General features: G+C 36.5%; 1 protein-coding gene across 2 annotated transcripts in view; it reads left to right on the top strand.

Moving 5' to 3' along the window:
- The first annotated feature begins 325 nt into the window (after positions 1 to 325).
- Positions 326 to 26972, top strand: part of A1CF (APOBEC1 complementation factor) — an 87660-nt gene continuing 61013 nt past the window's right edge. For both annotated transcript variants that reach the window (XM_056120632.1, XM_056120631.1), the window contains exon 1: positions 326 to 395. The gene's annotated coding sequence lies outside the window, so the exon portion shown is untranslated. The remainder of the gene's footprint in view (positions 396 to 26972) is intronic.

The raw sequence follows: 26972 nt of genomic DNA, 5'->3' as shown, positions 1-26972 counted from the left end.
ATAGGTTTGTATCATGTAGCATGGCAAGGAGGAAAAAAAAGCTCAAATAAAAGGCAAATAGTTTTGCTTTTTAAATATATGTCCCCAAAATGATTTTAAAATAATATGCACATCAATCATTTTCAAGGCAAAACTCATTTTAACTTTGTAAACAAAGAAACACTAATTTTATAGAATCTGTTTGGGCTGTAGTGACCCAATTATCTGGTCAAAGGGCTGCATGGATGCAAGAGACAGGGTGAGTTAACGTTTAACTCCCAGGAATTGTAAACCAAACCTAAAGCCACTGAACCTTTGGAGTTTGATATGATGATTAGAACCTAACCAGAGTGACACGCTGAATTCGCCATAATCAAGAAAACCTTTTCCGGGTGGGGAACTCTGAAATCACTCAGGTATAGTTCATGTGTTTTGCTTTTTCTATTTCGACTCTGTGAAAATGTGCAATGTGGATCAATGGGCGTGCAATGAAAGTAGTTTTTGTCCTATTCTGTTGCAGAATCAGATTCAAGGAATTTTCCGGTTTGTTCTCATACCCATAAAGCAGACTGAAAATAAGAGAATATATTCTGGATGATCATATAATCTCAGAATAACATGGCAACCATCTTTCAACCATTGTTTTAATTCATTTCTGATTTTTAAATTTTAGTTTCAAAAGTAGGACTCATGTTTTTGAGAGATTTATTTAGGAATAGCCAGAAAGAAGGGAGCGGCATTGCTGACTGCTTGCCCTGATCCTAGGACCATAGAAAATATTTTTCAAGTGATTAACAAATATTAATATCATTAGCTTCTTTAAGCATTTGTTATTCTGAGTTCTTACACTTTCATTCTTATATTTTCAGTTATATCCTTTCATCTCATTTAATCTGCACAATGATAACACGCAATCATCTTGTATTCTTGCTATTTCCTCTCATTATCCTACTAACTGAAGGAATGCTCTAAGCATTTGCTTTCCATTCTAGGAAACCAGAAAACAGAAATTTTCATGGAAAATGATTGGCTTTTTATGTTAAATCTCAACCTCAGGATGGCTAATTATTAGATCTTCTCCTTTCTGGATGGTTTAGGCAACTATGCTGCAGTGGATTTACTTTCACCTGATTATTCATTTCATCAATATTATTTCCAACTAAAATGTGATAATATTTTATTTAAAACAATAAACCAGTCAACACTCTTACCAGGGATATACCACTGTCATCAGAAATCTCTTAAACTCTCTAACTGAAATAATTTTTTCCCATGAGTATCCAGGTCAAGATCAAATACCAGGTTAAATAATTTTATTAAGAATAGGATTATTATTAATAAAATTATATATAATATGTTATATATAATATGTAATTAAATATAATTAACAATATGACTATTGAAAACAATAGGACTATTGACTATGCATCATAGAAAATTTGTGCTTTGTAAAACATATTGGCAAACAACTCTAACTCTGCTTTAGAAGCATCAAAGATGTATTGGTCTATTCTGAAACATACATGGAAATATGACAGGGAACATAACATAAGGATACAGGTCTGAGAATAAAAGTGAAATCACTTACTTCTCAAAGTTCTGAGGCCTCTTCCTTCTAAAATAAAGAAAATAGATGACCTACAGAATCGCTTTTAAAGGTTTACATTTTCTGGAATAATACTGGCACTGCCCATTTGGGAAAATCTCACATTTTACCGCTCCAATTTATTATTTATCAGATGTAAGAAAAGAAGAAAGACTGTCAAAAATAAAAGGAAATTAGTTATTATTATTTATCAGGTGTAAGAAAAGAAGAAAGATTGTCAAGACTGTTATTATGAATAAGCATTACTCGTGATATCAAAGATATAGAATACTGAATATTTAGTTATTATTCCAATAAGTTTTGTGTTAAAATAATACAAAAGCAAATTGGGTTTTCTATCATTTTAAAAATAAAAATTTTCTAGATTCTATTCAATGGACATTAATAAATGTGACTAAAAAATGTAATGCTTCTATAAGTTGACTCAGTAGTGATTATGTAAGTTAAAGCAGATCTTGTTACTACATGAGTGTTTTGAGTTAATAGCAGTAACGAACACAATTGTACTCTCTATATATTTATCTCATGTTATTCTTAGAATATTTACGTAAGATAAATAATACTTTTATTGACAGATAAGAAAACTGGTACACATAAAAGTCACCTAAACTTAGTGTCACCCATTAGCATGCTGAGTCATATTATTCTAAAAATTATCTGACTCAACAATCACACATATAACATTCATTGTACTACTGTATTCATCAAGTCTGGAGAACTGCTTCCTGTAATGATATGCTCATTCATTATGGATATCTAGGAGGCTGGGCAATGCTTTATTTCCTAAGTTACATTTATGACAGAACATCTTCTTTCAGGAATATCTATTAACATCTCTCAGAAATGGTACTTCTCAGAACACAGATTTAGAAAAAATAAATCATTTTTATAGTCTATGACTATCATTCAAAACCAAAATTGATTGAGACCATCACTATTGAAATAATCATGACTCAACACATCAGAGGGACTTTCTAGTTTAGCTGTTTCACATCAAACTGAACCACACACATTTAAGGGCTATTCTAATTTAAATATAGAAAGAATGCTGGGCTTCACCCTTGACAGAGAGCCTGGAGTCCTTATTTCAAAACTCCCTTGACTTCTGACATAGGGAATACTACTCAACTTCTGTGAATCTTAGATTTCTCAGATGTGAAATGAGAGTAAAATCTGTTTCAAAGAATTAAGTGAAGATTAAATGAAACAATATAGCAAAACACTCCAATCTCAGCTTACAGTAGGAATTCAGCAAAATTTAAGGATTTTCCTTTCTATGTCACTATCTCTAACAGGCTCAAGAGCAGTTTTCTACATCATTCCAAACTAACTCATTAGTTCTTTTCTGTCAAAAGACTAATAATAAATTTTAAATACTTTAAATGTAAATTAGTAATGACATTTTCATTAGTGAGAAACAGTAATACTATTTATTTAATCAGAGGGAACAACTTACAATTTTCTTTTAATTCTAAGCACACACAGTGTATACTTTTATCTTAGAGAATGTTGCTCAAGAAAACTTGTAATTAAAAGCCAATGCCCTTTTCACTGAAATCCACAGGACACTCTGTCATGATGTGTGCTCATTTCATCACACAGGCAGTTGATATTAAAAATCTGTTTCAATAACTATCTCTTAAAATAGTGCCATCCCTCAGGAACCTTGGTTTTGCCTTGGGTATGATTGCACAATGACTTGCGTTACCTTATGTGTCTCTAAATGACTCAATAAGTTCAAACAAGACAGTATTGATCCACAGAGGATAAACATCATTTTATCTTATTCATGGAAACAGTAACCAGGCTTCTCTAAAGTGCAGTTCTAACAATCCCACCCGCTAACACCCACCTGGGAAAAGCATCTGTAACTGGAGCAGCACTGTTCCAGTGATACTGTATATTGGAAATCTAAGTATGTCTGCTATTGACCAAAAACTACAAAATCCAGGCAATTAGCATTAACAAATATTGGATTAGGCAAGCAATTGTTCCATCAATTCTATGCTTACTAGCTTTAAAAATTATTTACAATTATTTTCTAGTTTTGTGCTGAATATATTTTCTTAATCCAAACCCACTGTAAAAATATTAACTAGACTGAAATATTCCACGACTTTGAACTCTCTAATTTGAAAAAATTTTAAGATATTTAAACTAAGCTTCTCTTTTATGGACATACATGTAAAGTTTTATGTAAATAGTGATAATCATATGGAAAATATGTAAGCTTCGCTTATCTTCTGTTAATATTAAGAAGGAAGCAATAATAAGAATTAAGGAAACTCCGTCTAGTTTGTAAAGTTATTATAGTATTCTATTCAGTCAAGAATATAGCTCTGAAGAATGAACATGATATTCAACTAAATGGAAGAGCTGAATGAACAAATTGGTTTGCAGTTTATAAAATCCCATCTTTAATAATTTAATTTCTTCCCTTCCTCAAAATTAAAAAAATAATTATTTTTTGAATGACCAGTTGACAGCAAAATTGCTACCATAATTTCTTATTTTCACAGTATAGTCTAGTTAGAAAAAAAATTACACACTTTATTGAGTTTTTTAATGCCAAATTGCTTCATATTTTATTTAGTGCACCTAATTTCTTTAAGAAAATGGAGTGATTATTCATCATTCTAGTTGTTCAAAACAAGTTTGATGAAAAATGCTCTAGAATTTAAGTCTAGCTTCTTTTATGTGCCATAGAGCTGATTATTTAGTAAGCCTCTAGATACTAAACTTGATATTAACTAATTAATAGAGAAATTGAGAGGTTATGTTAAACCGAACTGACAACATAATAATCCACATAGAAGGTAAAAGAAAAATTAATTCCAGGCAGGTCCTAGAAGAAAAACAGCCCTAAAAAATTAAATCTAGTGCAGATGCTGCAAAAAAGTAAAAAAGGGGGGGAGTAAAAGAATGGAATATTTCTGGGTTTTTAATTTTGGTTTGGTTTGAGTTTTGGTTGTTTTAGGCAACTCTCGGCTGTGTTCAGGCCCTACTCCTGACTTTGTGCTCAGAATTTCTCCGTGTGGGGCTTGGTGGACCTTAGGAGATGCAGGGTCTTAGAATTTGTATGGAGTGCCAGGGATCAAACCAAGGTCATCTGCATGCAAGATGAACATCTTACCTGTTGAACCATCTCTTTAATCCCAGGAGGGGAATCTCTTGGAAGGCTGGCAAGGCACTGACAAAGTGTCTTATGTAAATGGGACTACTTTTTCCTTCCTATTCACTGTCTCTTATTGATGTTATTCATTCCTCCTATTAGAACTCTAGATGGAGCCTACCCTTTCAGGTAGTCTTATGCATAAAATAAAATGAGGGGCTGGAGTGAGAGCACAGCAGGTAGGCATTTGCCTTGCACACCGCAGAGCCGGGTCTGATTCCCACCATCCCATATGGTCCCCTGAGCACCACCAGGGGTAATTCCTGAGTACAGCGCCAGGAGTGACCCTGTGCATTGCTGGGTATGTCCCAATAAGCAAAAATAAATAAATAAGATAAAATGAATCACCAGATGTGTTTAAACCCGAATTTCTGATGATTCTTCGGTGGAAGTCAGAAATTACAGTCTGATACCATAGAGAAAGACATTATCATGCTGTTCAGAAATCCTTTTTTCAGTACTCTTCTTCTGAACATTAGTAACAATTTCTCACAACCTAGGGATTTATACCAATTAAATAGAATTGGTACCCTATGAGTATTTTAATGAGGCAGCTATTTAATAATAGCTCCTGCATCCTGATAAATCCAGTTGTTAAACTGTCACATGTCAGACTCGTGGATTAACTTTAATTCTTTGGTACTTAGTCTGATTTCAGGAGAAATCAGACAAGACCACACAACTAATAAGTGGTCAAAGAAAAAGTGGACTTCAGTAGTCTGTCACATATCACAAATAGTCTAATTGGAACACCGAGGAGTATTAAATTTTGGAGTGCAAAGGAAATTTTGAGATATTGTACTTGCTAAAGAAAATCAAAATAAGTTTCCCACGGATAAAAAGATACTTTGCTTAGGGTAAGAGTCCAAATGCAGACCTTTTCCATTATGACGCCTCCACCTACACTGCATTTCTACTTCATTCTGTCTCTCAGTACTGATCCTGGAGTCAGATTAGTAGGACCTTAACGAGTAAAAGGAATATTCCCTTCACACTGGGTTCTAGTCTTCCTGACTATGCCTAGACTCATAGATGGACACATCCAAAGCTTCAATTAAAGGAGCTGTGTTATCAGACTTGGGGAGCCTGTCAACCCAAATTTACTGAGGACATATACGCAAGCTTGGGCACCATGAAAATGGAGGTGGCATCTCCAAAAATAGTCATTGTTCTGAATGACTTGACTCTACAACCAAACTCCGTTAACATCTGAATAGGGCATAACTGCTCCCACCTAGAGGACACACCCTGCTCCCAAGGGAAAGAATAATTAGGCTGCTAGGACTATGAATGCAAAGGGAGTCCCATATTTAAACTGACCTGATTTAGAGCTTCAAACTGGGACCCAGATTTTCCAAAATAGCAGCTACATCACCCTCAGTAGAGTTCCTTGCTAAAATACAAATTAGGGGCCAGAGCAATAGCATAGTGGGTAAGGTATTTGCCTTGCACACAGCTGACCCAGGTTAAAATCCTTGCACCCCATATGGTCCCCTGAGTTCACCAGGAGTGATCCCTAAGCTCAGAGCCAGGAGTTAGCAAGATCACCAGGTATGGTCCAGAATGCCAAAACCAACAACAGCAACAAATTAATTGGGATATAGCCTGTGAGTGATATGAGAAACTTTGAGGTGTTATTATCCAGGAACACATAAACCCCAAATCAAATAGCAGATTAACTATACTAGTAGAATTCATGGAAATGGGACATGTACAGAGTACATGTTAATGGTAAAGATGAGAGACCTGACTGAAGGTGGAAATGTCATGTGCTACCACAGAACAGTGCTAGTATTTGAATGGCAAGCATTTGATCTTTGAGGAAAAATTTACTTAGCAGCAACTTTCTTACTATTAAAGTCATCTGAGAGTCTCATTTACCACCTAGTAAATATAGAACCTCTCTCCTTATTATATAGTAAATTCAGGTAGTTTGACTTAAACTGGTATCACTAAAAGCATGAAATGGTAATGGTATTAGATAACACCCCCCCCCCCCCACACACACACACACACACTTAGGAGTTGTAAGAAGAATAAAACTTCCTAATGTCTAGGAACTTTTTTAACTTGCCTTTCAAAATAAGCTATAAAGCCAAATATTTCTCAGAATAATAGTTCAGTATCTCAGGATTCTAAAGGATTTCCTAAAGCTCAATGATCTAACACTGGTTCCTGGTGTTAGCATAGCAAATAAATACCATTATAATGTTAAAGCAGAAGGATTTAGACCTAGATTAAAGCCTTAACTTAAATCCTGGCTCTACCACTTGAACTACTTCAACAATTTAACCTCCCTGTGCCTATTTGTTTGCAAATCAAGGTTATTTTGAGGAATAAGAAATTCATAAGTAGTACTTTGAGGATACCAAGCAAATATGCATAAATCTTAGTTATTGTGCTATGAATCTCAGTTTTCTTGCTGTCGATTACACATGGTTGTAGGGGAACGGCCATAAGGTCAGTGTGTTGAAAATGGCTTTTAGATTAGAAGTCAGATGGGTTAGAAATTAACTATCCCACCACTAGCTGATGGTGCAAATTAGAGGTGATCTCTTCCTGAATCTGTTGTTGTTTTACCAAAGCAGAGATGCTCCTATCACAAGCAGGAACTTCTAATTAAGTCAGTACAGAATGATTTGTAAACTTGGGTAATTGCTGAGGGAAACAAAATAGAAATCTGAGTCATTGCACCAGAACACAAATCTCCCTTAATCACAACAAAAACTCCATCTGTACTCAGAACCACTCACAAAGATACAGATTGTTAAACAATAAAATGGTTGTAGTAAGACAAAATTCAAACAAAAAAATGATATAACTTACCCCAAATCAGTTTTCTGCACAGGAATGACTAAAGAACCCTGAAGAGAAAATTATGGGAGGAAAAGTTAAATGGGTAATCAAGATGGCTATGGAAAAACTGTAGAATCGCTGTTCATATCAGAGGAAGAGGTTTGATGAAGGATCTGAAGAGGATTATAGTTTACCCTATGGAACTGATTATTGGCCCTTGATTAAATTCTGTATTAATCCAAGATTTTGTTGTAGATCACAAGTTGCACTGCACCTTTGTACTTAAAATCAGTGACCCCCCATAAAGTGTTCAATAGAGCTGCCATTGCAGCTGCAAGTCACTCCCTTCAAGGTCTCTTTGTTGTAAAAGTATACTATTTACTGCTTCAAATTTGGAGTTCCTGAAAGTCAAGAAATTTATCCTATTTATTTTTTTCTTACTGTTTTTAAATTCCCAGACTTACAAGAATATTATACACGAGTGATAGCACAGCAGTAGGGCGTTTGCCTTGCACGCAGCCAACATGGCCGACCCGAGTTCGATTCCTCCACCCCTCTCGGAGAGCCCGGCAAGCTACCGAGAGTATCTTGCCCGCACGGCGATTCTATATGCCAAACACAGTAACAACAAAGTCTCCAATGGAGAAGTTACTGGGCCCGCTCGAGCAAATCGATGATCAACGGGAGGGCCTTTTTTTTTTAATGTTTGCATAACATTATTTATTGAATATAAGACTCACCTGTGGAAAGATAAAGAAAAAGAAAATCATTGAGTAGGTAATAAAACTGAAAAGTTCGTGCTAATTGACAATTGGTAGAAACATGTGGCCATTGACATTTTTATTAGGAGATTCATGTAATAAAATATATCTCAAATAGACTGATATAATAATTTAGAGCTAAAAAATTATGCAGATGTATTAGAATTATCAGTGGGAAGAAAGAGACATTATAAAACCAGAACAAGAATGAATGAAATATAACACACTGCTCTTCAGGGCTCTGTAATCTGCCACACAAGTTAGTTATCCCAAAAGTATCAAATAAACATCTGTTTTTCATTGAAGAACTTCTACATTGATCCTGTGATTGCCAGTTTACTAATTTATAAGTCAACTCTAAATTAAATATATACGCAAAGAAATTATACTCAAATGAAGCCAAGCCATTCTAGAATCTTTAAACTCCCAGGCATACTGGGAAAAGTTGGGTAACATTAATGAACGAAGACATATCATTAGTTATCTGTAACCTAGACAATGGAAGCCCAAATCATTTATATACATATCAACCAGGGTTTTTCAGATAAGTACAAGTAATATTCCTATTAAAACTCCAGTTTGATAATAGGGCAATGCATATAGTTTTGATATTGTCATTGTACTAGTTAATAAGAGAGAAAGAGACAGAGAGAGAGATTAAAAATGGACTTATATGTTTATGTAGTCTGAAGAATGTGAAGTTCTGAGCTTTTCAATTGGCAAGCTAAAGACCCAAGAGACAAATGTGTAAGTTCTAGTCTGAAAGCTGGCAAAACACAAGAAAAGCCAATGTTTCTGTTCAAGCCTGAAGACAGAAACAAAAATTCCCTTTCACAGTTACATCACTATTTGGAGAAAGGGATTTGAGGGTCACATGTTATAATGCTTGGGGGCTACTCCCTGTGTCTGGGAACTGCCCCAGAGGTAACACAGGGCTGCGAAGACTGACCTGGCTTTCCACATGCAAAGTACACACTATGGTCCTTTGGGTTATCTCTGAGGCCTCCTCAACAGAACTAGTAAGTGTAGCCATCCCATCTCTTTGGAATAAATTCAAGGATTTTCCATTTTCCCTTTTGGTTGATGTTAGCTCTACTAAGAAGTTTCAAACTTAGCTGAAAATTATTTATCACCTGGGAAACTTTAAACAATACCATTTCCAGAGTGAGCCAGGTGATATGGGCATTTTTGTGCCCTGGCATTGAACTTCTGGGCCAGTTGGCCAAGTAATCACTGGGATCGGCCCTCAGGAACACTTTTACCGCTTGGGAGGTCTAAAACGGAAGAAAAAACATGGTATTTTTCTGGGCTCATTCTAAACCAGCTGAACTATATTTCTTCTGGAGGTGGGGAAGGTAATATCTGAGTACAGAGGCTATCATGTGAGACCAGGCAGGGAATCTCTTCTTCCTTCACCACTCCCGCATCTCTCATACCTATTGCCAGCTGGTACCAGAATACCATGGTTGAATGATAATCTTTTAGTAGCAGTCTGTAAGTGGTTCAGTATTTTAAGGATAGAACCTTGCTTAGAAAATTGTTGTGAGTAATGATTAAGGAATTCACCTCAATTGTTATAATTTTTAAGTATAGATTATAGTAAGGTTGTTTGGGGGGATGTGATTAAAGATAGAAAAGGGGGGCAGGAAATAGCACAACTGGTAGGGTATTTGCCTTGCACATGGACAACCTGGATTTGTCCCTGGCACCCCAGAAGGTCCCCAAGCCTGCAGAGTGAAGGAGTAAGCCCTGAGCCCAAGCAGTGGTGGCCCCCAAACACAGAAAAATTAGATTACAAATATAATAGATTGATTTTAACTTCCTAAAATTTAGGAGTGCTTACTATAAAATATTAAAGTCCTGTTTTGACAAGACCTGCATAGGTTAATTCTCTGTTTTCTGTCTTTCCTTTTATAATATACAGTCTCAGGCTAAATTCCAGGGACTTAAATTCTCCTTGTTGATATTTAAAGGTCAATTCAAGCAAACAAATGGTGAAATGTCTTTTGAAGCAGGTGAAATGTACCTCTCTAATATCCACTTAATGAGAATATGCTAAAAAGCAGGAGATGTTTCAACTGGGCTATGAATTATGCAACTCTGAGCAAATTTTTTAAATGAAAATAAATGGTTCTCACTATTTGAAATTACTTTTGCTCAAACAAAACAAAAAGGATTTCTAGATGTCAGGATTGTTTTTGCAAGAAAGATAATCAGAAGAATATGCTTAACTTTCCCAGGAGTTTGGGTAATTTTCTATTTTCAATTGAGATTGTGTCTGATTCCTGATTTTGAATAAGAAAAAAAAGGTGCATATCAAAAAAAAAGGCACATGTCTATAATGCCATGATTTAGTCCAGATGCTCTAAATGCATACACGTGTGCATGTATATATACCCAAGAACATGTACAAAACATTAAATATATGTTTGAACTTCTGCCTGTTCTGTTTTCTCTGACAAATTGTCAGTATCTCTCTAATAGTTTTTTCTCTCCCTCTCTCTCTCTCTCTATATATATATATATATATATTTATTGAAGTACAATTTCCTCCGTATCTTAGGTTTTCTTATTTTAAATAACTTTATTTATGACTTAAAATTTCTCCAAATAGGATGGTATACATATTGAAACATTAAAAAAATAAAACACTAATCAAAGTATTAGCCTGGACATATACATCTTTCCAAAAATAACTTTTTCAGAATATTGTGGCCTCAGCATTGCTTCTGCAACACTTAATATCTTGTCTTAAGAGCAGCACCTCTATTCCAGTTGGAACCAAGAACTTCTTTAGACAGACATGTCTCCAAGACAGCAGGTGAGAGCAAACTAAAAGATTAAGGAATAAGCATGAGAAAAAGACAGAAGAACAAAGAGTATTGTATGGACATTTTAAAAGGAAAGTATAGGGGGAGAAAGAGAAAATCTTTCTACCAAAATGGTTGCATTTAGTTCATGTGTGAAGCACTTAGGTATTTTGGTTATCACTAAACCAGATATTTTAGTTCTATGTTGGCTTATTTTCTTCTATCTAAAAATGAGAAAGCTAAAGATCAGGAGAGGGGTTGGAGCGATAGCACAGCGGGTAGGGCATTTGCCTTGAAAGCGGCCAACCCGGGTTCAATTCCCAGCATTCCATATGGTCCCCCAAGCACTGCCAGGAGTAATTCCTGAGTGCATGAGCAGGAGTAATCCCTGTGCATTGTCAGGTGTGAGCCAAAAAGCAAAAAAAAAAAAAAAATCAGTGATAAGGAGCCAACACTTTTAATTCAAACATGAGTATAGATGTTAATATAAAGTAGAAGTAACAGGCTATTATAGAAGTACATCATGTCGTCACTCACAAAAGCTCTACTTACTTTCTGGCAAGGAGAAATGTTTCCATGAGGTATGGCCTAGTGTAAATAAGAGAGGTGGGAATGAGGAATAGTACAGTTTGTAGGCCCTGGCTTGCATGTGGTCAACCCAGGTTTGATTCCTGGTACTACATCTGGTACCCCAAGCTCCACACAGAGTGATCCCTGAGCACAAAGCCAGTCATAAGCCCAGAGCACCATTGGGTGTGGCCAAAACAAAAAACAAAAAAATCTTCAACAATTAAAGAAAAAACAGAGAGAGGTAACAAAAAACATCAACAACAATAAAACAAAAAACAGATAGAGAGGTAGCAATTGTCATGTGTCCATTTTGGACCATGTCCAAAAGCGGAGGTTAAATTACCTAGATGCCTTAGACAACTAACATGACTCTCCCTATAGAGCAAAGCATTGACATACTATATCATCATAAGTTTGTTCACAGTGTTCCAGCAATATTTTAAGAGAAGCTAGGTAGATAGAAGCATCTCTCTGCCTCCTGTCCTACCAAACCATTTTTTAAGGTAATCAAACCGTGAAGTCAAATTAGTAAATATGAATTCAAATTTTAGGCTGAGGTTACAGAGATTCAAATTATAGGTCTACCCTTAATACATAAGAAACCTTGGCATAATACCATTGCAAACTTGGTTTGTTACCTATATTGTAATAATTGTAATTACACTTCATTGAGTTTTTATGATTAAATAAATTACATTTCAAGTTTTTGGAAAAAGGGTCCAGAGCAATAGAACAGTGGGGAGGGCATTTGCCTTACATGCAGCTAACCCAGGTTTGATCCCCAGCATCCCATATGGTCCCCCAAATACTGCCAAAAGAGATTCCTGAGTTTAAAGCCAGGAGTAACCCCTGAGCCTCGCTGGGTGTATAGCCAAAAAAGGAAAATAAATAAATAAAGTTTTGGGAATATAGCTTACAATAGTAAGTTCACTAAATGTTAGGTATTTTTGTTATTCATCTTATTTGAAATCATAAAAGTTTTGCCAAATAGGAGCCAGAGTGATACTAGAGTGGATAGGTCACCTGCCTTGTGTTCAATCCCTGACATCCGACATGGTCCGCTGAGGTTGACAGGAGTGATCCTGAGCTCAGAGCTGGAGTATTTCCTGGTGTGGACCATAAACAAAAATTGTGCCAAATAGGCAAAACTAAGGCACATTCATATGCTGCATAAAAACATGTTGATCATCAATAGATTACATTATTTCATGGTAGTTGCCATATATGTAGCTTAGTCATGCCATAGCTGATACCACCTAGGTTTATGCAAGTACATTCGATGATGTTTGCACAGTGATGAAATCACCTAATGACGCATTTCTAAGAAAGTGTCTTAATCATTAATACGTGCCTGACTTAGTTTGCCTTTTCTAATCACTAAAGATGATGATCACATTTAAGTACATTTCCCCCTTTTTCCTTGTGAATTAACTTTTCTTTCCTTTTTTATTGTCCACTGATATGCCTGTTTTTTACTTCAAAGTACTTTTTATACATTAAGATAATTAATATTATTATAAAGATCTATCACACAAACAGCATTTTCTTTATGGTTTCTTTTTAAATTTTTTGACATTATAGATGTTTGTAATTTTTATGTGTCCAAATTCATTAGTCTTTTCACTGATGGCTCTTGATATTCATGATAAAGATCTTCTACATCATACGATCACAAAAGCATTCCATATATTCTCTTAATTACATAATATTCTAAATAGTATATCTTTAACCCACTTAAAATTATGATAAATAGGGGCTGGAGTGATAGTAAAGCGAGTAGGGCATTTGCCTTGCATGCGGCTGGCCCGGGTTCAATTCCCAGCATCCCATATGGTCCACTGAGCAATGCCAGCAGTAATTCCTGAGTGCATGAGCCAGGAGGAATCCCTGGGCATTGCCGGGTATGAGCCAAAAAGCAAAAAAAGAAAAAATTATGATAAATATTGTGATGCTGTAAATGAGCTTTTTCTTTTTCCCATATTGTCAGTAAGGTATGACTTCAAAAAAAAGTAAGAATGACTTCAAATAGCACTTACTAGAAAATTTCAACTTAAAGAAAATGTCAGCATCTGAGCTGCCTTTTCCCCTGGCGTGTGCGTCTGGCCTTCAAGCCATGGAGTAAACCTCCCGGTACTTATCTTGGGTATTCTTGGGTGTTAGTCTCCTATTTTGTTACTTTATGTTCCCCAGATGAATGCAATCTTTCTATGTCTGTCTCTCTAGACTATAGACCGAACATGATTGCCACTCAATTCCTCTTTTGCAAACCACAGCACCCAAAAGGAGAGAGAGCAAAAGGGAATGCCCTGCCACAGAGGCAGGGTGGGATGGGGGGATTGGGGTGGGAGGGAAACTGGGATCCGTGGTGGTGGGAAATGGGCACTGGTGGAGGGATGGGTACTCGATCATTGTATAACTGAAACACAAGCACAAAAATTTGTAAGTCTACAACTGTACCTCATGGTGTTTCACTAATAAAAATTAAAAAAAAAAGAAAATGTCAGGTCCAAATTTTCTCTATTCTGTTATCTGCTTCTCCTTTACTATTTTAACTTTTCATTCAGACACTTGCAAATTCTCCTACATTTTCAAAAAATGAGACATTTGTTGCACTATAACCAATGCCAGATAAATTTCTGTACAAATTTAATTCATTTTCTTTAGGGAGGGTGGGGGGAGCTACACTTGGAAGTAATCAGGGCTTACTTCTGATTCTTTGCTCAGGATCACCCCTGGATAGTTCAGGAGTCTATGTGGGGTGCTAGGGATTGAACCTTGAATGGCCACATGCAAAGCAAGAACTCTACCTGCTGTACTATTTCTCCAGTCTGTCCAATATGTTAAACTTTAAAATAATTTTATTGAGATTTAAATTAGTATTATAGAAAATAAATAATTTGGAAGAATTATTATCTTTACAATAATAAACCTTCCACAGCAAAGCCTGGCAAGCTACCCGTGATGTATTCGATGTGCCAAACACAGTAACAATAAGTCTCACAATGGAGACGTTACTGGGCCTGCTCGAGCAAATCAATGAACAATAGGAGGACAGTACTACAGTGCTAATAAACCTTCCATTTATCCGACTCCTAAATCCTTCAGTAGAATTTTTTTTCAATGATAAATGCCAATAACTTTGGCGTTTATCATTATGTTCTCACTTTACTTAAAAGTTTTACTTATTTACTACGAGTTAAAGTTCATATTAAACCAATAAAAGTATTAAATTTTATTTAGACAATTTCATGTTTACTAGGATGATAATGTGTTTTTCTTCTTTATGAATAAACTGAAATTAAACAGAAGCCCTAGTGTTTAATAACCTTTGTATTCTTGTATATGATCATCATGTTCACTGTATATTAGTATTTGAAAATATGAAATTTTTATATATAGTTCATGTCTAAGCTTATTTATGTCTATAGTTTTCAGTTTTATATTTGACTTTTTATCAGATACATAAGTCTATAGATAACAATCATCCATTTCTATGCCCCAAAATCTTCATAATAACAAGAGAATTTTTGTTTCTTAAATGACTAATAAATCAGGCTATAAAACTACCTGGACCAGGGCCAGAGCAATAGTACAGTGGATAGGGCATTTGCCTTGCATGTGATGCACCCAAGTTCAATTCATCAATATGTTCCTCAACATCCAACATCCTGAGCACCGCCAGGAGTAATTCCTGAGTGCAGAGCCTGAGGATCTCCAGGTGTGACCCAAAAAGCCAAAAAATATACATATAAACCTACCTGGACCATAGTTATTTGGGAGAAATAATTTTTTCAATATATTTTATACTATCCATTCAAATTTTAACTTGCCTGTGGCTATTTTGGAAATCTCACTTTTCTAGTCAATTGTTCACCATTTTGTAATTTTTAGTTTTTGTTTAAAAGTATTATTTTAAAAATCTCTCCATCTGTAGCTCTATTCATGCTTCCTTTGTTTTCAAATATATTCTCTTCTTTAGGCTGTCTCATGATAACCAGAAGTGTGTCATATATAATTTATTTAAACAAATTCTTTTTTATTTATAATTTAGATTATCTGTTTTTACTTTTATAATGAGTTATTTCATTCAGTGCATTTCTTCTTTCTCTGGCTTGGTTAGTTGAATACCTAATTATTTTCAGCCTTTTATGACATCTGCTTCCTCAGAAAAGAATCTTGACCAGACCACACACACTGTCACACTTGTCCTCCCGTTGTTCATCGATTTGCTTGAGCGGGCCAGTAATGTCTCCATTTTGATACTTGCTGTTACTGTGTTTGGCATATTGAATATGTCATGGGTAGCTTGCCAGGCTTTGCCGTGCGGGCGAGATACTCTTGATAGCTTGCCGGGCTCTCCGAGAGAGGCAGAGGAATCAAACCCGGCTCAGCCGCGCTGGCTACACGCAAGGAAGACACCCTACCGCTGTGCTATCGCTCGGCCCTGACTAGACCACATGTTTCTGATATGATTTGCTTTTATTTCTACTCAACTAAAGTTAAATTTTAGTTGTTCGTAATTAGAAAAAAAGCTTTGTATATCATACAGAATGCTAAATAAGTTAACTTTTAATTGTCCAGTTATTAAAGAACCTTGTATATCACATAGAATGTTAAATAAGTTAACTTTTAATTGTTCAGTTATTAGAATAAGAGCCTTGTATATAATATAGAATAGCCAAATTAGCAATAATGATTTAAAAAAATGAATGTGTTAATCTATCACCCAATATAGCCAGTTAATATTTTGTAATTAGTCTTTATGAGTACTTAAACACCAATAAAGCCAGACCTCACATTTTGTTTTATAACCTGCCCATTCTACTTAATTGTATGAATTTTGTCTAAACCCTTACTCTTTATACTAGAATATCAATTTTATGAGAATCATGATCACTTCCTGCTTATTTATTACCAGTATTTGGGTTTATACAATTTATGATAGCAACATTATGATTTCCTATGAGAGTTCCTAATTTTAGGATCCTGAAGAATTTTTCCTGCTAGGAAATTAAGACAAACATAAATGAAAGTACTAGACCGATATTAAAGCCATATGAAGGATGTCAAGATAAAGCACTCAAAACTACACTTCTGTTCATCTTCAACAATTGCTAGAAAGGAGATAAACTCTGCAAAGAATCATAGATGACAAGTCAACTAAAGCATAGAAATGGAATATCAAAAGGAACATGTCTGAACATCTTCTGAATGCCAAACATTATCTTATATGCTCTGATAGTCACAGGCTGATTTATTTCATTCTTTTTTAAAAAAACACATACACACATACAACACTTCAAGTTGGGCATCAGTGTTCTTATTCTTATCCTTATATAAGAATTTATTGACCCCATGTAACTGGGGTCTCAAAAATGTATATGATGACTGAACTCATATTTAAATGTAATTATCTATTAATTACAATTACCATTTTTGTTTTCTTTTCCAACCTATTCTTTCTTTACGTGTGATTTTCACACCGTATTATTCACTTACTTTGTCTCATGTCTTGCCCAATTTACTTATTTGTAAAATTTGCTTGCCCACTTCTGCTATCCTTTATGTCAGAATAATCTAAATAATTAGCCCACTAGAGCAAGAAGATTTTTATATTTTATTTTTATTTTTATATTCCTGACTTTTATATTCCAGGTCAATGTAAATAACAAATATCACTTAAAATCCTCTTGTGATTTTCTTTCCACAAATTGATTCTATATAGGGTCATTTTATGTACGTAGACGTTTTTCCTCACTTTTAAAACTCATGGTTATAATTGAAGAGCAGCATACAATATTCCTGTGTTGAGTCTAGATTTTGAAAAGTTAGGATTTATCCTACTACTTGCTTCTCTTCCAACTGCTGAGGTCATCTGAGCCAAGGGTCAGCAGCAGCAGTTCTGACCCCATCAAAGAGTGAATTCTGGACATATCTATTGCTCAGTCTCAGTCCATGATGAGACAATCTGTTCTTTCCAATCTACATGTAACTTTCAAGAAAATAGAAATTTGAACGTTCTCCTCCTCCTCCTCCTTCTTTTCTTCCTCCTTTTCCTCCTCCTCTTCCTCCTCCTCCTCCCCCCCTCCTCCTCCTCCTCCTCCTCTTCTTCTTATCAAATCAGAATGGAAATTTCAAATATAAAACCCTAAAGTTAATCCAAATGTCTGCTATTTTTCAATTTTCACTCAAGATTTTAAATTTTACCCCACAGAATTAGAAAATAATTATAAACAATAATTAATATTATAGATATCCTTATCAGATAGTTATTAACTTCCAGGGATTAAGTATTTTAAGTGTATTGATATTTAATCTTCAAAACAATCCTATGATGTTGGAACTAATAGTATCTTAATTTAATATGTAAGAAAACCAAGGCTTAGACTTCCTAAATAAAATTCCTTTTTTCTTCTGTCTTCCTAAAGCTGGAATGTTTCAGCGATCAATCCTTATATCCTTTTAAACCCAGTTTCAAAATTATTTAAACTAATTCAAAAGTTTAAATATCATCTCTAGGGGTCCAGAGAGGTAGTACAGCAGGTCAAGGGCCTGCCTTGCATGTGTTCAATCTGGGAACATTCCTCATCACTTCATATGGCTCCCAGAAGTGATACTTACCTTAGAATCAGGAGTCAGACCTGAGCACCACTAGCTGCGGCCTCCAAAACAATATAAATTAGTAAATAAATAAAAATAGCATCTCTTTGCAAATAGTCTCCAAATCATCATCTTCCACTTAGAACCATACAAAAATCCAGACTCCTAAATCAAACGGCCTGCTCTTCTCAGGGCTAAATAGGGGACATCAAAAATTCAACACACCTACAACTGACTTCCAATTTTTCTTAGCAAACTTGCAACTTCCTATCTAAGTTAATTCAATTTTATTATTCCTGCTGTCTGGTTCCAAGCCACAAAGATGGATATTATCCTTGAGTCCTTGTTCTTTCTCTTACAAAACAACTAAATGCTCTGCAAAATGTATCCAAGATTTTGCTATTTTCATCACCCCCACTATCATCACTCTAGTCTAACGTACCATGGTCTCTTACCTAGATGTTGCTGTGATTTGGTTACAAAATGGTCTTTCTTGATTCTCCCTTGAACTTCCTACCATAATTGGAGTAAGAAAACAGGCATTGCCTCAAAGGCAAAAATATAAGGGACATCAAAAAACCTAGTAATCTAGACATATAATATTTAATAAAACACTTTTTAACTCTAAGTAATTCACATCCATAATTTAAGTTTTAGGTAGTCTTATATTAAACAAGATCTATGCATTACTCATCTCCCGTGCCTCTTTTTAATACCAGTCCTGCACTACCGCAATGTATTCTTCACTGTTTGGAGTAATCCAGTTAAAACATGCACAAGTCTTGTCTAGCTTCTAGCTTCAGAAATGAACAGAACAGCTAATGTGAATAATATAATCTGGCCCATCATTATCTCCCTTCTCCGAACTCCTATTTCTCTCTTCATTTGCTCAAGCTTCAGCCTCCCTTGTTCTATCAACAAGCTCCCGTCTCAGCAGGCCTTTTGATTTAAAGGCTCTCCCCAAAGTATAATCCTTGCTTCACTCATCTCTTCCCAAATTTATTATCAGGGCCACCCTATTCAAAATTTCTACACGCATGCATATTCTTTATTTCTCATTTCATTCTTTAGTTTTCTTATTTGTCTCATCAAAAATGTTCCCCTATGCCCTGCCAGGAGAGCAAAGCCAGGAGTATCCCACTTAGCACCACGAGGTATGGCCTGGAAAGCAAAAACAAAATAAAAATTATTTCAGTATTCAGTATTCTCAGAACCAAAGAATTAACAGCATGATAGTTTAGAAAATCATTATCACTATCACTATCACCCCATTGTTCATCGATTTGTTCAAGCGTTCTCCAGTAACATCTCCATTTGTCCCTGTCACGTGCTAGTGTAGCCCAATGGCATATTGGGGGCTCTTTCAGGGTCAGGGGAATAAGAACCATCATTGTTACTGTTTTTGGCATATCAAGTATGCCATGGGTAGCTTGCCAGGCTCTGCTGTGTGGGCAGGATACTCTCGGTAACTTGCTGGGCCCTCTGAGAGGGATGGAGGCTTTTGGGGCAGCTGATAATCACCTTTACAGGTGTTCCCATTCAGGCATATAATGCGGGCAAGATACTCTCGGTAACCTGCCGGGTTCTCCAAGAGCGAGAACTAGACAATATGAGGTTTAGAAAATATATTGCAAAAAAGCTTTTTCAAATTTACCAAATTTTTAAATAAAGGTTTGACCTGATTTTAAAAATATTTGCTGAGTATTCAGGTTTATTCTTTAAATTAGTTCAACACTGGTAGGAGGAATATTTGGGGTGGGGAGGTGGTTTTGTTTTGGGTTTTTTTTTTGGTGGGGGCGCACTCAGTGCTGCTTAGGGATTATTTCTGGCTCTACTCTCAGGGATCAATCCTTGTGGGCTCAGGGGACCAAACCCAGGTCAGTCATGAGCAAGAAATGCCCTGCCCACTATAGTACCAATCTCTATAGCCCTTGGAGAAGGGGACTTTTAAGAAATAAACTTTGATAATAAAGTGTCTTATGTGGCAAATTCTGAATTATATTTTCACTTTCTAATTCCAAATAGCTTGATAATATATAAAATACTATATGGATTTTTTTCAATAATTTTAGAAGGAAACTATGTAATCAATAGACATTTTTATGTCAAAACATTTGAATCACCTTTGTTAATCATTAACCAAAACTAAAGGTAGATTTTGCAAATAAAACTTGTCATTCATTTCATCATAAACTGTTTTCTTTTGATGGAAAACATGAAGTTAAACAAAAACCAAAACTACAATTTGGCCAAAAATCAATACTCTATGACTTGAAATATTGGTAAAACATATATGACTAAACGTACAATACCATAGTCTGCCTCTACCTTTCCTACTTCTAAAGGCAAGATTCAGTATTGTAAGATAAAGTAAGGACCTTAAATCACAAATCACAAATCATCCTGTTATTCGTCGATTGCCTCGAGCAGGCCCCAGTAACGTCTCTTTCATCCTATCCCTGAGATTATATTCAAGGCTCTTTAGGAGAATGAGACCCATCATTGTTACTGGTATTTGGCATATTGGGTATGCCACAGGGAGTTTGCCAGACTCTGCCGTGTGGGCAGGCTACATTCGATAGCCTGGCAGTTTGTCCAAGGACCTTACCAAAAATATAATTTTAGTAAGTTTTGGAAAGAGTTAGATTCTGTCTTAAGGCTTAGTTTTCCTTGAAAATGTTCAACATGTGCTTTGTATATCTACTTATCTATGGTTTTATGGGTCACAGTAATGGTGGGAAGTTGAGGAAGTGATAAGAGGAGTTACTTCTGGTTCTGTGCTAAAGAATTGCTCCCGGCAATGTCTTGGGGACCATTAAGTACAGGAGATTAAGCCCAGGCTTCCTGGTTTATCTATCCAGTCCCACGTATTTCTTTTTTAAGTAGATTTACATTGCTTTGTAGCTATTTCTGTGATTGTATAACCTGTGAATTGGAATTATAACTGAATACATTGTAACATTTTGTAGTACTTTATAATACTTTGTAGTGTTCACAGAAAATGTGTTTATACTATAAATACTTCTGTAGAGCTAAGGGGTCCCAGCCTGGATGGCTACATGTACATTGAATCTCCACTACCAAAAACTTTCTAGTTTGCCTTTCCACTTGTAAAATAAAATACAGAAACTGAGTTAGCCAACTGCCCAGAAAACGCAAAGACCAAACGCTTTGGATGTGGGCCAGTCTCTGTGGTGTGAAATGATATCTCGTTTTGATCTGCATCTACCTGATGGTTAATGATGTAGAGCATTTTCTCATGTGTCTTTTAGCCATTCGGATTTCATCTTTGAGGAAGTTTCTGTTCATGTCGTTGCCCCATTTTCTAATAGGGTTGGATGTTTTCTTCTTGTGGAGTTCAACCAGTAATTTGTATATCCTTGATATCAACCCCTTGTCGGATGTGTATTTGGTGAATATCCGTTCCCATTCTGTGGACTGTCTTTGTATTTTGGTCACTGTTTCTTTTGAGGTACAGAAGCTTCTTAGTTTAAGATAGTCCCATTTGTCTATCTGTTTTTACTTGCTTAGCCCGTGGCATGACATCTTTGAAGACACCATTAGCTTCAATGTCATGAAGAGTATTGTCTTCAATGTACCTTATGGATTCAGGTCTGATGTTGAGGTCTTTAATCCATTTTGATCTTACTTTTGTACATGGTTTTAGGGAGAGATCTGAGCCCATTTTTTTGCATGTAGTCGTCCAGTTTTGCCAGCACCATTTGTTAAAAAGGCTTTCCTTACTCCACTTCACATTTATTGCTCCTTTATCAAAGATTAGGTGATCATATGTTTGGGGGGAGATGTCAGTATATTCAACTCTGTTCCATTGGTCTGCTGCTCTGCTTTTGTTCAAGTACCATACTGTTTTAATTATTACTGCTTTGTAGTAGAGTTTGAAGTTAGGGAGATTGATTCCTCCCATTTTCTTTTTCCCAAGAATTGCTTTAGCTGTACATGGGGGCTTATTGTTCCATAAAAATTTCAAGAGTGTTTGCTCCAGTTCTTTGAAGAATGTCATGGGTATCCTACTAGGGATCGCGTTGAATTTGTACAGTGCTTTGGAAAGTATTACCATTTTGACAATGTTAATTCTCCGGATCCATGAACAGGGGATATTTTTCCATTTCCTTGTGTCCTCTTTTATTTCCTGAAGCAGCGTTTTGTAGTTTTCTTTGTACAGGTCCTTGACTTCTTTAGTTAAGCTAATTCCTAGGTATTTGAATTTCTGGGGCACAGTTGTGAACGGGATTGTTTTCTTCATGTCGCTTTCTTCTCTCTCACTTGCATATAGGAAAGCCATGGACTTTTGGGTATTGATTTTATAGCCTGCAACTTTACTATACAGATCTATTGTTTCTAGGAGCTTCTTGGTAGAGGTTTTAGGGTTCTCTAAGTATAGTATCATATCATCTGCGAATAGTGAGAGCTTGATTTCTTCCTTTCCTACTTGGATGCCCTTAATGTCTTTTTCTTGTCTAATCACTGTTGCAAGTACTTCCAGTACTATATTGAACAGTAGTGGAGAGAGTGGGCATCCTTGTCTCGTCCCTGATCTTAAGGGGAAGGCTCTTAGTTTTTCCCCATTGAGGATGATGCTTGCTGTAGGCTTGTGGTAGATGGCTTTAACTATATTGAGGAAAGTACCCTGTATACCCATTTTGGGGAGGGTTTTCATCATAAACAGGTGCTGGATCTTGTCAAATGATTTCTCGGCATCTATTGATATGATCATATGATTTTTATCTTTTCTTTTGTTGATATGATGGATTATGTTGATTGATTTCCAAATGTTAAACCATCCTTGCATCCCCGGGATGAATCCCACTTGGTCATGGTGTATGATCTTCTTGATGTGTTGTTGAATTCTATTTGCTAGTATTTTGTTGAGAATCTTTGCATCCATGTTCATCAGGGATATAGGCCTGTAGTTTTCTTTTTTTGTGGTGTCTTTGTTTCCTTTTGGCATTAGGGAGATATGGGCTTCATATAAACTGTTTGGGAGGATTTCTGTTTTTCCAATTTCTTGGAAAAGCTTGATAAGAACTGGCAATAGGTCTCTTTACATGTTTGGAAAAATTTGCTAGTGAATCCATCTGGACCTGGGCTTTTGTTTTTGGGAAGACTTTTGATTACAGTTTTAATTTCCTTGATGTTAGTAGGTCTATTCAGGTACTCTATATCTTCTTGATTCAACTTCAGGAGATTATAGGAATCCAGGAATTTATCCATTTCTTCTAGGTTCTCTTGTTTCGTGGCATAAAGACTTTCAAAGTAGTCTCTGATGATCTTTTGGATTTCTTTGGTTTCTGTTGTGATATCCCCCTTCTCATTTCTGATTCGGTTTATTAGCATTCTCTCTGTTTCTTTGTGAGTGTTGTTAGTGGTTTATCTATCTTATTTATTTTCTCAAAGAACCAACTCTTAGTTTCATTGATCTTTCGGATTATTTCTTTGGTTTCCATGTCGTTGATTTCTGCTCTAAGTTTTATGATCTCTTTCCTTCTGACTACTTTGGCCTCCTTCTGTTGATCCTTTTCTAAGATCTTGAGCTGTGAAGTCAATTTGTTTATGTGCATCCTTTCTTCTGTCTTGAGATATGCTTGCAGAGCTATAAATTTTCCCCTTAATACGGCTTTTGCTGCATCCCATAAGTTCTGGTAGCTCGTGTCTTCATTCTCATTTGTTTCTAGGTATCTTTTGATTTCGACCTTGACTTCCTTCCTGATCCATTCATTGCTCAGCATTGAGTTGTTTAATTTCCAGGTGTTTGATTTGGTTCTCCATGTCTGTGTGTGATTCATATCTATTCGCAGTGCATTGTGGTCTGAAAAGATTGTTGGTAGTATTTCTATCTTCCTGATTCTACTGAGGTATGTTTTGTGGCCTAACACATGGTCTATTTTGGAAAATGTTCCATGCACACTGGAGAAGAATGTGTATTCTTTCTTTTTGGGGTGTAAAGCCCTGTACAGGTCTATAAGTTCTTTCTCTTCTATTTCTTCTTTCAAAGCCAGTGTTTCCTTGCTGAGTTTTGTTCTTGTTGATCTATCCAGAGGTGATAGGGCAATGTGGAAGTCTCCAGCTACTATTGTGTTGCTTGGCTAGAGCGATAGCACAGCGGTAGGGCGTTTGCCTTGCATGCAGCCAACATGGCTGACCCGAGTTGGATTCCTCCGCCCCACTCGGAAAGCCGGGCGAGCTACTGAGAGTATCTTGCCTGCACGGCAGAGCCTGGCAAGCTGCCCGTGATGTATTCGATATGCCAAACACAGTAACAACAAAAGTCCCCAATGGAGACATTACTGGGCCCGCTTGAGCAAATCGATGAACAATAGGAGGACAGAGGACAGTGGATTGTGTTTCTAGCAATGTCCTCCTTAAAATCTGTTAGCAGTTGTTTTAAGTATTTAGCTGTTCCCTCGTTAGGTGCATATGCATTTAAAAGTGTGATTTCTTCCTGTTGTATGCATCCCTTGATAAAGAGAAAGTGGCCTCCGCTGTCCCTTCTAATCTTTTTCAACGTGAAATTAATGTTGTCAAATACTAGTATGGCCACCCCAGCTGTTTTGAGGGAGTTGTTTGCTTATAGGATTGTTTTCCATCCTTTTACTTTGAGACTGTTTTTGCTCTGATTGCTCAGATGAGTTTCTTGTAGACAGCAGAATGTTGGTTTTTGTTTCTGGATCCATTTTGCCACTCCGTGTCTCTTGATTGGTGCATTTAGGCCATTGACATTAAGAGAGATTATTGTCATGAGATTTTGTGGCATGTTTCTGTAGGGGTTGGTTGTGTTTCTAAGTGTTTTCCTTCTTATCCTATAGGAGCCCCTTTAACCCTTCTTTTAGTTTTGGTTTTAAGTATATGAAGTTCCTGAGCTGTTGTTTATCTATAAAATGGTGTATAGTTCCATCGAGTTTGAGTGAAAGTTTACTTGGATAAAGTATTCTTGGTGAGGCCTTCATTTCATTGAGTTTTTCACTATATCCCACCATTGCCTTCGGGCTTGGAGGGTTTCCTCTGATAGGTCTACTGTAAATCTAAGGGGTGCTCCTTTGAACGTGATTTCCTTCTTTGACCTTGCTGCTTGTAGTATTGTGTCTCTGCCCACGGCATCCATCGTTCTGAGTATGATATGCCTTGGAGTGTTTTTATTAGGGTCTCTTTTTGCTGGCACCCTTATGGCTCCTTGGATCTGTATGTCTGCATTCTTTAACTCTGGGAACTTTTCAGCAATGATTTCTTTGACTGTGGCTTTTTCATTGGGGTTGCCTCCCTGCCCTTCTGGTACTCCAATGATTCTAATGCTGTTCCTCTTGGTGTATCCCCTAGGTCTCTGATTCTCCTAAGAGCCATTTTGAGATCTTTTGCCATTGCTCGTTTTTCCCTATGGGATTTCTGTTGCTCATCTTCAAGCTCATTGATGCTCTCTTCAGCTGCACTTATCCTATTGCTAAGGGCACTTACTGAGTTTTTAATTCCATCTACTGAGTCCTTTATCTGTGACACTTATTTCTGTACCTTTTTTGTTTCTGCTCTCATTTCTTCCTGCATTTTCTCGATTAAACTTTCTATTGTTTCTTTCATTTCTTCTTTTAGTTTTCTTTAGTTTTCTGGATATCTCTTCCATTGATTCTTTGAGTAGGTCCTTGAACATCCTCTGCATTTTGTCCCGGAGTTCTTTATTGGAGAGAGCATATTTGTAGGTGACCCCGGTTGAGGGTTCGGGAATCTTTTCTTCATCTTCACCTTGTAGTGGAGATTTGCGTTGTTTCTTCATGTTGTTTTGTTCGTCTAGTGGTAAAACCCTGGAATTCATTCACTAGCACTGCTCACTCTTATTGTGGGAAAGAATTCTGGATAAGGCCAGTCGATGGTGGACAGCCTTCTCTCTTTCTAGGGTCTGAGCATCTTTTCTGGCACTTTTTTCTCTGGCTTATGACGGACATCTAGTGAAGGTTTGTAGGAGGTGTTCTTTTAGTATTGGGTTTATACAGCTTCTATTGCATATTGGTCTTTTGTTAGAATTGGAGTAGGCCAGTGGATTATTATTGTATTGTACTGTAGGTGGCTGGAATTTTTTCTCACAGAATTAGATGGCAAGGACTGGGGTGAGGGTCCAGAGTGCTGGGGGTGGGAAATATAACTGTGGCTGCCCATCCCGCAGAAGGTCACACCCACTTTCAATGGAGACTACGCCCCTACATTAATGACCACGCCCCCAGCCAGTCCAGATGTTAGTCCACAGACCTCCTGGGGGGCGGGCTGCCATTACATGGACCAGCGCTCCCTGCAGAAGTGGCTGGGGCTGCTGAAGGGGCCCCTGCCCAGGGGCCCGCCGTTGGCGGCTGGCATGACCAAACACTTTGCAGGGCTGGAAGCGACATACAGACATAACTAAATAACACCCAAGTCAATTCAGTTTACCTCATTAATTTTCTTGAAGAATTTAATGAGGTAAACTGAATTGACCTGGGTGAGAAAGCAAACAAAAATTATTAGAAAGAGTAAGACTGCTTATAAACATGGCATGACATTTTTCTGCCCCTAAACGGTGCTCATATGTTCTCTCTCAGACATTTCCTATTTTACCCTTTGGCTATATGTATCATATTGAGAATATTATTTCTACATAATTCTTGCATGGTAATTTGGGTTCTTTATTCTATCATTTAAAT

This window comes from Sorex fumeus, unplaced genomic scaffold, assembly GCF_029834395.1.
Source record: "Sorex fumeus unplaced genomic scaffold, SorFum_2.1 ptg000043l, whole genome shotgun sequence".
NCBI classification, from domain to species: domain Eukaryota; kingdom Metazoa; phylum Chordata; class Mammalia; order Eulipotyphla; family Soricidae; genus Sorex; species Sorex fumeus.
Note: the sequence above shows the minus strand (reverse complement) of the source record. Positions and strands in the feature narration are given on the sequence as shown.